General features: G+C 36.3%; 1 pseudogene; it reads left to right on the plus strand.

The window, feature by feature from the left end:
• The first annotated feature begins 5,685 nt into the window (after positions 1-5,685).
• LOC108455040 (myosin-binding protein 1-like) lies at positions 5,686-8,132 on the plus strand (annotated as a pseudogene).
• Positions 8,133-14,416: the final 6,284 nt, after the last annotated feature.

Consider the following 14,416-nt stretch of genomic DNA (forward strand, 5'->3'; position numbering starts at 1 on the left):
AGGCTTCTATGTTATTTGCTTATAATTTGGTTTTCGAAGTTCTTTATCCATGGTCCATACTGATCTTTCAGAAGAAACTAGCTTGTCTCCTGCTATCATTTTGTTTTGTTAGTTTCTTATTTTTAGCTATTTGCATATGCCCAAAATGATTTTTTTTCCTGTTTCTTTTCTTGGATTATGCTTTATAGTTTTCTTTATATGATTAAAATTGATCCTCTACAATAGCTGACTTTTTTATATTTGAAACTTGTCTCATTACTTTGTGATTTGGATGCATTTTATACACTTTAATATATTGGGTTTGTTGGAACATTGGCAGCAACAACACTCTCATACAAACTTAAGAGAATTGAAAGGATTGAAACAAGCAAAAAACAAAGAGGACTTGAGCTCAAGAATGACTGAATAATTATTCATTTCATTGATAAAGTAGCTTATATGAATTACAAAGTCAATGAACAATTACCTAATGACTTAACTACTCCCACTAATGCTTAACAATTTTCAAAATGTGAACCACATACACAAGTAAGCTGATATGATCAGCTATTACATCCATTACATCAAAAATCTTACTAACTTTGATTACAAGTTACAAACCAACTAAGACAAGTTACATTTGAACAAAATAAATCAAAATGGACCAAGTTGGTGCTTTGCTCTCGGTTCGCTCTAATGCAAGTCACTTGGTGAGTCTTTGGTCACATGTTGCATTGCAGGCCAATGCTCACCACTCCTCCTTGGACTGTATGCAACAAACACCGATCATCTCCTTAAAGCTTCAAATCTGGATGTACCGAGTGGCTTGGTTAGAATGTCGACCAATTGATCTTGTGAACTGCAATGAACAAGACCGATTTCTCTGTCTGCTCACCTCTCTAACAAAATGGAACTTAATTTTAAAATGTTTAGTCTTGCCATGGAAGACTGGATTTTAGCTATAGCAATCGCTGATTGGTTGTCAACCATGATTTGATAGCTTCACTTTGTTCTTCATTCAAATCGGACAATAACTTCCCGAGCCAAATGGCTTGATTCATCGCTATCGCTGCTGCAATATACTCGCTTGGTGTGGATTGAGCAACAGTTTGTTGCTTCTTTGAACTCCAACAAAATGCTCCTAAGCCAAGTGTAAAAAGTAACCCGAGGTGCTTCTCATGTCATCTGCAGAGCTGCCTTGATCCTTGTCTGAATATCCCATAAGTTTAAGCTCATTTTCTTTCTTAAACATGACTCCAAGTTTCAGGGTTCCTTTAAGGTATCTAAGTACCCTTTTTGCTGCCTTAAAATGTGATGTGTCACAGCAATGCATGAACCTAGACAACAAGCTAACAGCATGCATAAGATCAGGTCTAGTAGCTGTCAAATAAAGTAAACAGCCAACTAAACTTCTATACTCCTTCTCATCAACTCTTTCTTGGTTTCCAAAGCTGGTCAGCTTCTCTCCTTGAGCCATTGGTATGTTCACTGATTTGCAATTGGACATGCAGAACTTATCTAGGATCTTCAGGGCAAAAGCTTGCTGGCTGATGAAGATTCCTTGATCAGACTGGTTCACTTCCATACCAAGGAAGTATGTCATGGCTCCCAAATCAGTCATATCAAATACTTCCTTCATTTGAGTCTTAAAATCATTGATCAAATCAGTTCTGCTTCCAGTCACCAGTAGATCGTCTACATAAACTGAAATAATCAGCAAAGTTTCATCTTTAGTCTTCTTTACATAAAGAGTTGGTTCACTCAAACTTTTCTCGAACCCAAGTTTGCACAAATAAGTATCAACTCGATCATACCAGGCTCTAGGTGCCTGTTTCAGACCATACAAAGCTTTCTTCAGCCTGTAAACTTTGTTTTCTTCTCCTGGAGCTTTAAACCCTTCTGGTTGCTCTATGTAAATTTCTTCTTTCAGAAAACCATTCAAAAAAGCTGACTTGACATCCAGATGGTGAATCTTCCATTGTTCCTGTGTAACCAAGGCAAAAAGAAGCTTAATTGTGTCAAGCCTAGCCACTGGAGCAAAAGTCTCCATGAAGTCAGTGCCATACTCTTGATTATAGCCTTTCACCACCAACATTGCCTTATGTTTGTTTAAAGAGCCATCAGAGTTGAATTTGGCCCTAAAAACCCATTTAACACCTATGATTTTCTTCTGGTCTGGCCTATCAACCAAGTCCCATGTTTCATTCTTTTTTATCATCTCAAGTTCAGCTTCCATTGTCTTTTTCCAACTTCTGTCCCTTGCAGCTTCTTCATAGCTTGAAGGCTCAACTATGGCTACATTACACCTATGATAGATGTCAGCAATGGTTCTGGTTCCTCTCACAGGAGGATCATCGATGTCACCACTTTCTGGTTCAGTTGGCTCTAGGCTGATGTCGAGTTGATCTTCATCAAACTGACTTGTTTCTAAATCATCCCAACTCTAAAACTTCTCTTCATCAAATCTGATGTCCCTGCTTACCAAAATCTTCTTTGTTGAAGGATCATACACCCTATAGACCTTTTTGGTACTGCTGTAGCCAACAAATATCCCAGGGGCAGACCTTTTTTCCAGTTTTATTCTTCTTTCTGCTGGAATGAGTGCATAGCACATGCATCCAAACACCTTCAGATGAGAAACAGATGGTTTGAGCCCATACCATGCCTCAAAGGGTGTTTTGTCCTTCACAGCTCTTGTTGGTAGCTTATTCAATAGGTAAACCGAGGTGTTGGTATACGCCCAAAATTTGCTTGGAAGCTTGCTTTGAAACAATGTACATCCGCCATATTCATTCTCGTTCGTTTTCCTTTCACAAGCTCCATTTTGCTGTGGAGTATAAATAGTGGTGAGCTGATGATGAATCCCTGCATGCTCACAAAGCTTCTGAAACCTATCAGACAAGTACTCAGTCCCATTGTCAGTTCTCAAAGCCTTGATTTTGCAGCTTGATTGGTTCTCCACTAGTGCCTTGAATTTGCTAAAGGCCTCAAACACTTCAGATTTGTGTTTCATGAAGTAAACCCAGCAAAATCTGGTCAAATCATCAATAAACAGCACAAAATACTTGCTGTCATTCAAAGAAGGGGACTTCATTGGTCTACAAATATCAGAATGCACCAGTTCAAGCCTTTCTAGAGCTCTCCAGGCTTGGTTCACTGGGAATGGCAATCTGGCTTGTTTACCAAACTGACAAACATCACAAACACTGTCATGTGTTTCTACTTTCGACATGTCCTCTACCAAATTCTATTTTTGTAACAGATCAAGTGATCTAAAGTTAGAATGGCCTAATCTTCTATGCCATAAACCAGCATTATCAGCCAAGCTTGCATAAGCTTTGTTTTCAAGCTGATTAACATCAAGCATGAAACATTTATCTACCATGCCTACTGTAATTATTTCTTGACCATGACAGTCTTTAATAACACATGAATCATTCTTGAAAACTAGGGAATACCCTTTTTCAACCAACTAACCAACACTCAACAGATTCTGATCAATATCAGGCACAAAGAGCACATCTGAAATGACTTTGTTACTTGAACAAGTGTTGACTATAACACTGCCCCTGCCTTTGGCTTCAATCAGTTCACCATTGCCAATTCTGATTTTAGAGACATGGCTTCTGTCTAGATCTTTAAACAGACTTTCATCACCTGCCATGTGGTGTGAGCAGCCACTATCCACCAACCAATTACTTCTGACCTTGTTTGAAAATGAAAAACAAGAGGCTGTGAACACATGCTCCTCCTGAGCTTGAAGCTCTTCAGTAGCTTGAGCTTGAGTGCATTGTTGTCTTGGTGCCTTTGGTTTGTTTTACAAACTTTCTCAACATGTCCAAACCGCTTTGCTTCTACATTGGATGTCTGGCCTGAACCAGAAAAACCTTTCAGAATGTGTGGTCTTCTTGCAGTGGACACATGGTGGAAACTTCCTCTTGCCCGAGTCTCTCTTTAGCTTATCCCTCTTGTCAAGCCAAGGCTTTCTTCCTTTCTGGCTTGTGCTGGAGCTCTCTTTGGCCTTTGCTTGGAAGGCTCCTTCAGGATGGTCTTCCTGCCTGTTGGCCCTTCTCTGCTTCAATGCATCAAGGGAGTTCACCAACTCAGACAAAGAGATGGTTGTTAAGTCCCTTGAATCCTCGAGTGATGAGATTTTAGACTCAAATATCTCAGAAAGTGTGGTGATAACCTTCTCAACCACTCTCATCACATGAAATCCTCACCAAGCAGACCTTATGTTGTTAATAAGTGGCCATGATTACGTCGAGTATTGCTTAATGCTCTCGAGACTCTTTCATCTTCAGTTTTCAAAGTCCCTCCTCAAGTTGATGACTTGTTGTTTGCCTAGTTTTATCCGACCCCATGAACTCCTCCTTCACCTTTCCCATGCTTCCTTAGGTGTGTTTGCAGCCATGATCCGAGTGAAGATTACATCGACACTCCATTCTCGCAGCAAGCTAAAGCTTTGTGCTTCTTGGTGCTCTCCTCAAGATGTCTTTGCCTTATCCGAGCAATTGTGGGATTAGCCCTCAATGGAGGTGGTTCGATGTCATTTTCTACTACACTCCACAAGTCTTGAGCTTGAAGATAAGTCTTCATTTTAACTACCCAAATGTGGTAGTTCTCACCAAGATATCTTTGGAGGTGGAGGTCTTTGTAAAGCTCATCTTGTTGAAGCAAACTTAATGACCTCGATTTCTTCCTTCTCAAGCTTATATTTTTTAACAAAGAAACCAACAAAACAGAGGCCCTCAAAGACTTAGGCTCTGAATACCATTTGTTGGAACATTGGCAGCAACAACACTCTCATACAAACTTAAGAGAATTGAAAGGATTGAAACAAGCAAAAAACAAAGAGGACTTGAGCTCAAGAATGACTGAATAATTATTCATTTCATTGATAAAGTAGCTTATATGAATTACAAAGTTAATGAACAATTACCTAATGACTTAACTACTCCCACTAATGCTTAACAATTTTCAAAATGTGAACCACATACACAAGTAAGCTGATATGATCAGCTATTACATCCATTACATCAAAAATCTTACTAACTTTGATTACAAGTTACAAACCAACTAAGACAAGTTACATTTGAACAAAATAAATCAAAATGGACCAAGTTGGTGCCGCTTCTCTGGTTCGCTCTAATGCAAGTCGACTTGGTGAGTCTTTGGTCACATGTTGCATTGCAGGCCAATGCTCAACAGGGTTTGATGAAAATAAATGATGTTCTTGGCCTAATTTTATGATGATATACCTTTTCATCTTTATGCAAGATGATTGCATATTGGGATCCCTAAGATTTCTGTACTTGAATTTGTTTAATATAAGAACAAAGTTCATTAGTTTGTTGTTTGAGATTTATATTTGGCAATTATGGCTATTGATCTTGTATTGAAATTAGGTTTATCCACTCTCTCTTGCATGCATAAATCTTCTATGAAAAGCGGTTTTTGAGATTTTTGATGAATGACATAGAGGCATCATGCATGATGTTGTTATCAAGAACTTTATGTCATAGAAATTTTCTGTCAGATGATGTTTTGTTTCTTTTCGATCTTTTCTCTTATCTCTGTCTATCTATTTCTATTCACAGCTTTGAATCTATCCTTGGATTATTGATTTCATTTTGGGAGTTCTGGACTTCGATTTATTTGAAGCAGTTCATTATCTTGTTCTAAGGTCGCATAATCTTCTAGGAGATGGGTAGAGGGGGTACTTCATCTGCTAACACGGAGAGAATTTCCCGTCGATTTTGTACAGCCTTATCGTCAGCCTTTTTTGAATAGCTGTTGCTTTTTATGCTCTTCATTGATGCTATAGTTTCATACCTAATAAAAAAATTTGCTCATAATATGCTCAAGACTTGATCATGTTTTCGGCAAAGAAAAAAGCAAGTTTTATATGGATCTTGTATGTAATGATCATAAGTTGGAGATTTCATCCTTAGTTTACTGTCATGCTTACAACAAGCTTGTTGATGTTCATGGAATGTGCGAAAGTTGCCTTTTCTCATTTGCTACAATGAATAAGTCTAATGCCGAAACCTATCGGTTATTGGTCGGAAAGTTGGGGGATTTTGACAGTGGTCTTGAGGAGGATCCCTCACTTGGGAATCATAAACTTGGATGTTCAACTAAAAACACTGTTCTTGTTGCAGTGAGCCATGAATGCCAAGAGAGTATGTCTAAACATCGATTCAGACTCGATCGGCTGTGTTTCCGGATACTAAATTTGATCTACCTTTACCGGTTTACGTAGAACATGGTCATGATGAGCGTAGCGAAGTGGCGATGTGTGCATTTTGGTTCAAGCTACACTTCGGAGGAAAAATCAGCCCGATCCTTTATCTCATGTAGTATATTGAATTTCAGATTGATTGAGTCGAATCAAGTGAAAAATGATCTTTGGCGCGAGGAAGATGGCATAATTATCCAAACTCATCATCTAAAACAAGATCTTGTTGATCAACACGTGCACCGAGTCTCAAACTTTTACTTTATCGACAATTTTGCTTGAGAGAAATTCATGGATCCTGTTTACGCACTTAAGCCTTCAATATTCATTTCACAATCGAATCGAATCACCATCATTGAGCCTCTTGGCACTAGACCGCAGAATCTCTCGATTTGAAACAACATGGCTTGGAGGAACTCAATTGGGAGCAAGCCAGTACCAAAATCGAGCCATCCGCTTCTTCTAAACTTATTTCGATTGATGACGTCCCTTTATCATTGATGGACAAGGAAGCTCCTATCGATGTGTCAACAGAAATGAATCTTAGTTCCGTTCATAAGGTCTCTCCATTGTCGAATGCTGGTGAAATTCCTAATCAAGGGTCGGAAGATAGTAAGCTTATTTCCCTTGATTTTCTTTCTTCGTCTCCAATCGACAATGAAACTCTGGTTGAAGTACAAAAGGAAAGCAAGAACATTTCTGTCGACAATGTTTCTCCATCAAATGTTGCTGCATCTTCCGTCAAAGAATCAAAAGAGTAGTAAGTTGAACTTACTAGATACACCCCTCCTACTTAATATCTGTGAGATTGCTTCTTATTAATTTAACGTTTTCTGTCACTAGGTATCATGGAAACTCCTGAAGTTGAGAAGATATCTGAGGCAAAGTGTGAAGAAATCCACATATCGGCAGAACAGCCACTTCCAATACCTGAATCACCGGTGGAAGAAAACTTTGTCATGAATGGAAATAGCATCCAAGCGATCAATTCATTGGACCTAAGCGATGCTTATAAGCTAGCTGTATGTAGTAAAGGTAGACAGTTATCTGGTTTGCTTGTTGAACAATGGATTGGAAGAGATTCTTCTAGACTTAGTGAAGATTTAAAGGTCTTATTGTCGCAATTATCTTCTCGAGGATGGAGCAATTGATGAGCGATGTAAGTCCTAGGATCGTTGAAGTCCAAGGATTCTTTGTAAGTCCAAGGATATCTATAAACAGTGATGATTTAAAAGCCTCAGATTCTTCTGCATTTAATGGAATTGAGATACTTCAAATGAGGGTCTCATTGGAGAGAAATGAGTCTAGTTTATCATTAGATGGAAGCATTGTTAGCGAAATCGAAGGTGAAAGCGTGGTTGATTGGCTAAAACGACAGGTTGAGCATGACAGGAAACTATTGAGTGCTTTGTATAAGGAATTGGAAGAAGAAAGAAACGCTTCTGCAGTCGCTACAAATCAAGCGATGGCCATGATTACTCGACTGCAGGAAGAGAAGGCAACACTGTAAATGGAAGCCTTGCAACACCTGAGAATGATGAAAGAACAAGCCGAGTACGATATGGAAGCACTGCAAAACACAAACGACCATCTTGCGGAGAAATAGAAAGAGATTCAAGATCTAGAAGCAGAGCTAGAGTTTTACAGGATGAAGTTTCCCAATGAATTCCTGCTGGAGGACATAGTGAAGTCGGCATACAATTTGCAAGTAACACGGGACACAGTGGATCATTTAGAAGTTAATAGTATTGAAGAAAAGGCAATCTTACATACAGATACAGTTACCGAAAAGCTGAACATCGGCTCCACAGTTGAAGAAACATATCAATCATTTCAGGACACAAACAAAGTCACCATGAAGAATCCATTGTCTGAACATGAACATGGGTACCAAGAAGAACTCATTCCTTGAGGCTTTATTTACAAACACTACAAAGGTAAGTACTTTGATTTTCATTGTCTGAAAATGTGAAAATGCATTTGCATGATACAAATTTCATATATAAAATATTGCTTACTTATTTTTGTAAATTTAACAGATGCCTGCAAGAGATGCTACTGGCCATGAATTGTAAAGTATTCCAGAGATTGTTTTCTCCTTAGAACATAATAATATAGGACATGATTTTAAAACATTATTGTAGAGGTTGTGTGACATGTTCATGTCATGTCTGTGTGTAAATAGCTAACTGACATGTTTTGCATACCATCAAAAATGCAGTTGCTGAGATTTTTTTTCATTTTTCATATTTCTCTTGGTAATCTAAGTTTGCAGTACATTTTATTTCTTGATTTTTCTTTTTCATTTTTTAAGTTTGTTAGAATTAAGTGACATTCTTATTTAAATAAAATACGATGGAAAATAAAATAAAAGTAAAATCCATATAGAACTAGACTTCTTTATTTTATTTTAGAATAAGGTTTTTTAAACCTTATTAAACTCCATCTATTTTATATTGATTAGGATAAGGTGTTTCAATCCTACTAGAATATGACTTTACAAGCCTATAAATAGACATAGTCTATTCCTCTTATATTGATTAAAATTTTCAACATAGTGAATTTTCTTCTCCTCTACCCGTAGTTTTTTCCCGAAAAGGTTTCTACGTAAAATTTGTGTGTTCTTTATTTTATTTTTTATTTTATTTTATTTTTACAAATTGGTATCAGAGCTTCTGGGTTTTTTCATCTCAACCGCAGTAATGGCGTCTTTGAAGTATGAAATTCCGCTGTTGGATCGCAACACTAGATTTACGTTGTGGCAGATTAAGATGCAAACAGTTCTTGCACAGATGGATCTGGAGGATGCCCTGCTAGGGATAGATAAGTTGCCTTCGACTTTAACAAATGAAGAAAATAAGCGTAAAGATCGAAAGCCGTTAACACAATTACATCTGCATTTGTCCAACAAAATTTTACAGGATGTGATGAAAGAGAAGACCGTCGCTGCATTATGGAAGAGGCTAGAAGAAATATGTATGTCGAAAACTCTAACAAGCAAGTTGCATATGAAGTAGCGTCTTTATGCTCATCGTTTAGAGGAAGGTGCGTCTGTACACAAACACTTAACAGTATTTAAAGAAATTCTCTCAAACTTGGAGGCCATGGAGGTTCAATATGATAAGGAAGATCTGGTGTTGATTCTACTTTGTTCGTTACCCCCGTCTTATTCAACCTTTAGAGACACTATTTTATAGAGTCGCGAGTCTCACAGTTGATGAGGTTTATAATTCTTTGACCTCGTATGATAAGATGAAGCATCTTTTGGTTAAACCCGACTCTCAGGGAGAGAGTCTCATTGTTCGTGGGAGACAAGATCGGAATGCTGATGATGATCATAGTAGGACACAAGAATGGAATCCTCGTGGTAAATCTAAAGGCAGATCGAAGTCTTCAAATATAGGTAAAACTTGTAACTTCTGCAAGAAGAAAGGGCACATTAAATCTGAGTGCTATAAGCTATAGAACAAGATTAAAAGGGAGGTTACGAATCAAAAGGGAAAACAACCAGAAAACTCCGGTGAAGCTGATGTTGTAGAAGACTACAGCAATGGTGAACTTCTAGTAGCTTCTATCAATGATCCTAAAGTAAGTGAGGAATGGATACTTGATTCAGGTTGCACCTTCCACATGAGTCCCAATCGAGATTGGTTTACAACTTATGAAATAGTGTCTGAAGGTGTTGTTTTGATGGGAAATAATGTTTCATGTAAAATCGCAGGTGTTGAAACAATTAAAGTTAAGATGTTTGATGGAGTTGTCAGAACACTTAGTGACGTACGGCATGTTCCAGAATTGAAAAGAAATTTAATTTCGTTGAGTACTCTTGATTCAAAAGGGTACAGATACACAGCTGAAAGTGGGGTTTTAAAGATTTCCAAAGGGTCCCTTGTTGTGATGAAAGGGTAGAGAAAAATTGTCAAGTTATATGTTTTGCAGGGTTCTACTGTTACTGATGATGCAACTGTCACTTCCTCTTCCTTGTCAGATGATGATATTATTAAACTTTGGCATATGCGCCTAGGGCATATGAGTGAGAATGGCATGGCAGAATTGAGCAAAAGAGGACTTCTTGATGGGCAAGGAATTTGCAAACTGAATTTCTGTGAGCACTGTGTTTTTGGGAAGCAAAAGAGAGTTCGATTCACTAAAGGAATCCATAACACGAAGGGAACGTTGGAGTATATTCATTCTGATCGGTAGGGGCCATCTAGAGTGCCTTCGAGAGGTGGAGCTAATTATATGCTAACCTTTATTGATGATTTTTTCAGAAAAGTTTAGGCGTTCTTCCTGAAGCAGAAAAGTGATGTGTTTTCCGTATTTAAGTCTTGGAAAATTATGATTGAAAAACAGACAGGAAAACAGATAAAATACCTCCGTACAGACAATGGCTTAGAGTTATGTTCTGATGAGTTTAATAGATTGTGCAAGTCAGAAGAGATCATGAGACACTTGACAGTTCGTCATACTCCACAGCAAAACGGCATTGCAGAACGAATGAACAGAACGATCATGGAGAAGGTTCGATGTATGTTGTCAAATACCAACTTACCAAAGTCATTTTGGGCAAAAGCAACCTCTATTGCATGTTTTTTTGATCAACCGATCTACATCCGTTTGCATTGAGAAAAAGACTCCATAAGAGGTATGGTCTGGTAATCCTGCTAATTATTCTGATTTAAAGATTTTTGGGTGTCCTGCGTATGCTCATGTTGATAATGGAAAGTTGGAACTGAGATCCATTAAATGTGTTTTTCTTGGTTAGAAAGCTGGTGTAAAATGGTATAAGTTATGGTGTCCTGAAAATAGAAAAGTTGTGATTAACAGAGATGTTGTTTTTTATGAAACTACTATGCTACCTAACTTATCTCTTAAAGACTCTTCCAATAAAAAAAATCAAAAGCAGGTGGAGCATCAGATTAATACAGAGTCAACTCCTCAAGCCATAACAAAAATTGAGAATAGAGTTGCTTCTTCACCATAATACTCTATCACCAAAAACAGAACTAGAAGATAAATTAAACCTCCAAAGAAGTATGCCGAAGCTGATTTAGTTGCTTAAGCTTTAAATGTGGTTGAAGATATAGATGCGAATCAAGAGCCATCTAATTATTCTGAGGCGGTTAGCTGTGAAGACTCAGAAAAGTGGATGTTTGCTATACAAGAAGAGATGGAATCACTCCATAAAAACAGAACATGGGACCTTGTGAAACTTCCTAAAGGTAAAAAGGTTGTTCATTGTAAATGGATGTTTAAAAAGAAAGAAGGGACTCCAGGAGTTGAAGAACCCAGATATAAAGCAAGGCTTGTTGCAAAAGGTTATAGTCAAATTCCAGGAGTGGACTTCACGGATGTGTTCTCTCCAGTTGTTAAGCATAGTTCGATTCAAGCTTTGCTTGGTATTGTGGCCATGCATGATTTGGAGCTTGAGCAGTTAGATGTAAAAACTGTATTTCTGCATGGAGAACTTGAGGAGGATATTTACATGCAACAACCAGAGGGTTTTATAGTCTCAGAAAAAAAGGACTATGTTTGCTTGCTGAGAAAGTCCCTTTACGGTTTGAAACAGTCACCAAGACAGTAGTACAAGAGGTTTGATTCCTTTATGACTTCTCATGATTTCAAAAGAAGTAGTTTAGACAGTTGTGTTTACTTTAAGAAAAACAATGATGGTTCTTTTGTGTATCTACTTCTTTATGTTGATGACATGTTGATGGCAGCAAAAGATAAAGGAGAGATAAGAAAGGTCAAAGCCCAACTAAGTGAAGAATTTGAGATGAAAAATTTAGGACCAGCAAAGAAGATACTTGGTATGGAGATTCTAAGAGATAGAAAAGCAAGTAAATTGTACCTAAGTCAGAAGGGGTACATGGAGAAAGTTCTTTGTAGGTTCAATATGCAGACTGCTAAGCCTGTTAATACTCCTTTAGCAGCCCATTTCAGACTTTCATCAGCTTTGTCTCCACAATCAGATGATGAGATTGAGTATATGTCACATGTTCCATACTCTAGTGCAGTGGGATCTCTCATGTATGCTATGGTTTGCTCATGTCTAGATTTATCATATGCAGTCAGTGCAGTTAGCAGATACATGGCAAATCCCAGTAAAGAACATTGGAAAGCAGTTCAGTGGATTTTAAAATACTTATGAGGCACTACTGATGTTTGCTTACAGTTTGGAAGAACTAAAGATGGAGTCATAGAGTATGTTGATGCTGATTTTGCTAGAGACCTTGATAGAAGAAGATCTCTCACAGGTTACGTTTACAATCGGAGGTTGTGCAATTAGGTGGAAAGCCACTTTGCAAACTACAGTCGCTTTGTCTACCACTGAAGCTGAGTATATGGCGATTACTGAGGCTTGTAAAGAAGCTATTTGGTTGAAGGGACTATTTAGTGAACTCAATGAAGACCTTCAAATCAGTACAATATTTTGTGACAGTCAGAGTGCCATCTTCCTTACAAAAGATTAAATGTTTCATGAGAGAACAAAACATATTAATGTTCGGTATCATTTTGTTCGTGATATTATTGCTCGTGGTGATATTGTTGCGAGCAAAATTAGTACTCATGAAAATCCTGCAGATATGATGACTAAGTCACTTCCTATAACCAAGTTTGAGCATTGCTTAGACTTGGTTGGTGTTCATTGTTGAAGTTAAACCCTTAAGGGGTTTTATGGAAGAGGTGGAAAACTTGTTCGCGATGAAGAACTTGTTCATTGAGAATTTTTGTCAAAGTGGAGATTGTTAGAATTAAGTGACCTAAATTCTTATTTAAATAAAATACAATGGAAAATAAAATAAAATTAAAATCCATATAGAACTAGACTTCTTTTATTTTATTTTAGAATAAGGTTTTTTAAACCTTATTAAACTCCATCTATTTTATATTGATTAGGATAAGGTGTTTCAATCCTACTAGAATATGGCTTTACAAGCCTATAAATAGACATAGTCTATTCCTCTTGTATTGATTAAAATTTTTGACATAGTGAGTTTTCTTCTCTTCTGCCCGTGGTTTTTTCCCGAAAGGGTTTCCACGTAAAATTTGTGTGTTCTTTATTTTATTTTATTTTTTTATTTTATTTTATTTTAACAAAGTTAAAATTAGTGGGTTGATTTGAGTGATTGCATTTTGTAAAAGGGTTTGATGTTCAAGTGTAAAGTTAAGGGATGTAAATTAAAATAGATAAGCAATTCCAAGTTTGTTTTTGATTGGTTTTATTGTTTTTTTACATTAATTGTTAATTCCTATAAATAATATATGTTTTTAATTGTTAATAATAAATGATTTTTTAATAATCTTATTATAGATTTCTCCTCTCAACCTATAAATAGAAAAATAATACGCTTCAGTGTACTTGAACCAAGTCTTTCTACATTGGTAACAATGCCCATGCCAATTGAACTAAAACTCAATCGACATAACTATAACAATACTTGAAAGCTATCGTAATGCATAGGTTAGTTTAAATGAAGATTGAACACGATTATTGTTAAATCTTTAATAAAAATATTTATAGTGAAATTGAATATGATAATTAATTTAAGAATTTTTTATATTTTATTAAAATTAAAATGAATTTATATAATACTTTAATTCTTAATTAAATATTTATAATTTTTATTTGTATAAGTTTAATATGTTGATTTTATCAATTTTGTATGTTACTATTGTATTCATGTTATTTTTATACTATGTTTATATTCATATTAACTTTTGGGGAAAATGAGTAGAAAATACCAAAAGTTAAAATATATTTAATAAAATAGATCGTTTTTCTTAAATTTAGGAACTAAATCAATTTTGGAGAAAGACAAAGAAAACACGTTTTGTATTACGTGTTTTCAGTGTTCTTATTACCATCTCAGTTGAAAACGTGTCATGTTGGATGCATTTTCGTCCAACATAAAAAAAGTCTAATAGATAATTTTTTTCAAATGACTAAAAACAACTAATTTATTTGCTAAAAATGTCCTCATATTAATGCTTGTTATTTAATAATATTTTTTTAATAATTTCATAATTGAGTTTGAAATAGATAACATCAACTCAATCAACTTTTTAAATAATACACTTGTATATGTCCAAAATATCATATGATTAGAACACAAGTGTGCGTTTAAAATAAAATACTATAAATAATGAAATGTAAGGTTGGAAAGTAATAACAATAACATATACGCTAAATTT

The sequence above is a fragment of the Gossypium arboreum genome, chromosome 9 (assembly GCF_025698485.1).
Source record: "Gossypium arboreum isolate Shixiya-1 chromosome 9, ASM2569848v2, whole genome shotgun sequence".
In the NCBI taxonomy this organism is placed as follows: Eukaryota; Viridiplantae; Streptophyta; class Magnoliopsida; order Malvales; family Malvaceae; genus Gossypium; species Gossypium arboreum.